The 3997-nt window shown below is 36.7% G+C and overlaps 1 protein-coding gene across 1 annotated transcript in view; it reads right to left on the bottom strand.

Annotated features, from left to right (window-relative positions):
• The window catches only part of LOC109045929 (rho GTPase-activating protein 23-like), a 66742-nt gene that overhangs the window by 11371 nt on the left and 51374 nt on the right, over positions 1-3997 (bottom strand).

Raw genomic sequence — 3997 nt, 5'->3', positions numbered from 1 at the left:
CTGTGGGAGGAGTGGAATGGAGGAAAGGACAGGAAAAGGAAGGAAGACAAGAATAAAAGAAAGTTATATTGGTAAAAGGAGTAAGATTGAAAGAAGGCAAACCAAAAAGAATAACGAGGAAAGAGGGAAAGGTTAGAGGGAAAGCAAAATGGTGTTGCACAGTTAATTTCAAGATATATAGAATATGATAGAATATCATAATACACCAAAACACAAGAGACTCTTCCTCTCTGACAAAAGTAAACAACTGGATTTCCTAACACTCAATTTACTGCAAAACCTAATGAGATTTAGACACTCTTGAAGCAAGGAGGAGTAATCGAGTCTTACTTTAAGGAGAAGCTATAGTTCACACTTTATCAGTACCCACTCATCATGTTTTAAATGAAAAAAGTTGGAGCATATGATAATTTACGTGACAAAGTAAAAAATGCTGAGAGATAAAAGAAGAAAAAAAAAAGAGAAAGAATGATTAAATCATACAGAATTTTGTACCTGACTCGTAGCCCTCCATGAAATAAGTGCTCAATGTGGAACTGAGATGTACATGCCCTTTTTGTATTAACACATGGTTTCAGTTCTTGCTAAAGCGCATAGTGTTTGATGTTATGTGTTTCTCGTGGGAAGTGGTTGGTTGCTGCAGGTATGCTTTTATAACAACCTCTTTGGAGTGGTCAACTGGTTAAAGCTAATACATTAAAGATCCTTCCTGTCAAAGTCTTTCTTTTCCCCAAATCCCTAATATATAAGCACATATTAGTCACGTTTTCAAAGCATGTGCTTGCAGTTATGTGTCAGGTCTTTCTTGTCCTGCAGTGGCAACATGATCACTTCAAAAACACAATTTGGCAGAACATTGGTATTTCAGTGATTAAGGAAGATTCTGCCATCAGTAAACCACCTGCAACAACATCTATCTACACCAGCAGGTGGTAGCAGCACACAAATGTCACTGAACAAGAGGATTTCTAAACAAGATTTGTCTGGTTATTAGGGATGCAACGATTATAGTTTTTGTTGGTACGATTATTGTCAGAAATAATCATGGTTTTACGATTATTATGCATTTATAATGTATGCAATCACATGGACACTCTTTAGATATTAAAGTTTATTTAATATTTATTGCTGCCTTTTGAAACAGACATAACACAGTAACCAATAATACAGCACAAAATAATAGTAATAGAGACAAACAAAAGTCCATATTTCCAATTGGAATTAAAAAGGTGACCTCTGCTCTGTAAACATCCATGTTATTATTTCCCTTTTTAAAATAACTAATGAAAATAGATCACAAAAGTATTTAGTTATTTTAGAGTGTACATCCTTTACATTTCTTTTGGACCTGAGGCAGAGAACTGAAAAAAAAAAAAAAAATTATTGGTTTTTGACTTATGAATAATACTGTTAAATGGATAATTAAATAATGTTAATGAAGTATTATTAATATAAAGCTATTAACTTTATCCCACAGGGCAAACTAATAATAATGAGAGGAATAAGCTGAACTATTATTGTAATGAACTGTCATCCATACCTATTCATTTTAATATTCTTTTTTTATAATAATTCATATGATTTTACACGTGGCCTGAGAAAATCATGTCTATTTTTTTGGTTTGTGAGATCGGAGATTGCACTGCACACACATAGAAATATTCAGGAGGACACAAACTGTTTGTGAACCCTGCCCCATGACTTTTATTAATAAAATAACTTTGATACTGAATTGCTACATTATATTCATCAGCAACGAGGGGGTAAAAATCACTGTTTAACTAAACACACGTTTGAAGAGAGATGCGCTGATGCAGGTTCACACACACACACACACACACACACACACACACACACACACACACACACACACACACACACACACACACACACACACACACTTATCTCTCCCGATCAAATAATTAATTAAAGTAGCTAAATGTTATAAATTAATTAATTCAAATAAATGTTATCTTACCGCATTATTTAATCTCTGTCAGTCTTGCCTTCACGTTGTGCATTAAAATAGTTTAAAGCCTTGTATTCGCTCTTTAGCAGCAGTTTTTATGGCAATATTTAAATGACACCCTGGTCATTCTTGGTGTACCCAAAATAGTCCCACACTATCGATTTAAGTCATTTCTCTGGTGGAAATAAAGGATCGCTGTTTGGTTCCTCTGTCATAGTTAATCTAGTGTGTGTAGTAACCTCCGTGTCTCTAAGTACAGCATTTTAAGCTAACTTAAAGAGTGTAACTTTGTTTTCATTTTGCGCAAGTTGCAACTGTTCCGTTCTGTGCAACAGAAACACTCGGTGTAGTGGCGCCTTTACGATTAATTAACCGCACTTTAAAATGTCACGGTTAAACCGGTTAATCGCTGCATCCCTACTGGTTAGCATGGTCCAGTTATCTCTAGGCCAAGTTGTTCAAAAGTACTCTGATCAGACTAGATCAAATCTTAAAGATTTCTTAAAAAACAAAGGATTCTAAGAATGGAGTTGACCATGAAATCCACTCTTGGTTTTGATCAGGATCAAACCTTCAGTAATTGTTGTAAACCACATTTTTAAACATTTTATCCAAAAAAAGTAGGATTATCCTGATCCCAGTATATTTCATCATTTTGATCCAGATTAACTTTTTGAACAACTGGGCAGAGAGCACCTTTCTCCATCGACAGCCTTTCAAAATAGTAAAAGGGAAACGTGTTCGCATAGTGCAACCAGCCATTCAGTGTTGTCATGTTGTCATTTTCCTGCTTTGACTAGTCACATGTCATAAGGCTCAGGTGAACGAACCAATAAGATCTGGCCGAGTAGAGAAGAATAATGCTAACATATGGCTTTCTCAGGGTATAACCCTTTTTTAGACCCTTTTGTTTCCAAAAAGCTTAAGAAATAGGCCACATGTTTAAACTCATCCGTAGCCTGCTCTCTATTCTCATTATTTGTGTTTCTTTATCTCTGTGCATCACTTTTTCATGTGACTATCTTAGCCATCCATCACTTCTCACTTCATATGAAGTATTGAAGTATCTACTTTTCTTCTTATTCAGTTTATCAAATTTTAAATGTCTTCAGTGCACATACATCAACCAACCTCTAATTAAATGTTTATCTTAAATCAAGTGAATCCTCTTTCTTTTAATTCTCTTATGTTGTCTACTCTTTCTCATACTAGAAAGTAGCAGGGGCGGAAACATTCCCAATCTAGGATGTGGAATCTGGACTGAGCTTGTTTTCCAGCCACTGGCAGAAATAGCTGTTCTGTGGGTTTAACAAAGGCCCTCATTACTGAAGCCTGAGTATGAGCTCACACACACACACACACACACACACACACACACACACACACACACACACACACACACACACACACACACACACACACACACACACACACAGCTCCATATAGTCTGTATCATGGACATACAACAGATGCACATAGAAAATCCATCTGTACTATTTCAACATCAGTCATGTGCAACAGTCGTATTTTGAGGTTCAGATGAGATGCTGTAAATAACCCAACCTATCAGAAGTACTTCCATGAACAGACTCTCACTAGCCATGAAATACAGTCTTTCTGCAGATATATCCACAAAACCAAAGAGTGAAGAACACAAATATAACAAATATGGTGAGGTTTCCTCTTATAGTGTCACAAATCAAAATGAAACCAGGCCTGCCAACACTGTAATATGAGCAAAAGTGTGGTAAGAGGGATTTCTCCAAAAATGAGTAGGGGAGACAACGTGTGTGTGGATGTGCAAATATCTTTGATGAGTTAGCGTGTAGCGTGTTAATGTGTGGCTGGTGGAGTGAAGACTCCTCCCCTTTTTATTTGAGACACAATGACCACATTGAGGGCAGAAAGAGCTGAGTGTGCCGATTGTGTCCGGTAATATCTGATTGTGTGAGAGTGTGTATGTGTGTGTCCTTCACCCCTAACCCCAAAAACCTCTGCTCCCTGCCCCTCTTCCTTCTGCCATTCTCA

Source organism: Cyprinus carpio, chromosome A3, assembly GCF_018340385.1.
Source record: "Cyprinus carpio isolate SPL01 chromosome A3, ASM1834038v1, whole genome shotgun sequence".
Classification (NCBI taxonomy): domain Eukaryota; kingdom Metazoa; phylum Chordata; class Actinopteri; order Cypriniformes; family Cyprinidae; genus Cyprinus; species Cyprinus carpio.
This window is presented reverse-complemented; position numbering and strand designations above follow the sequence as displayed.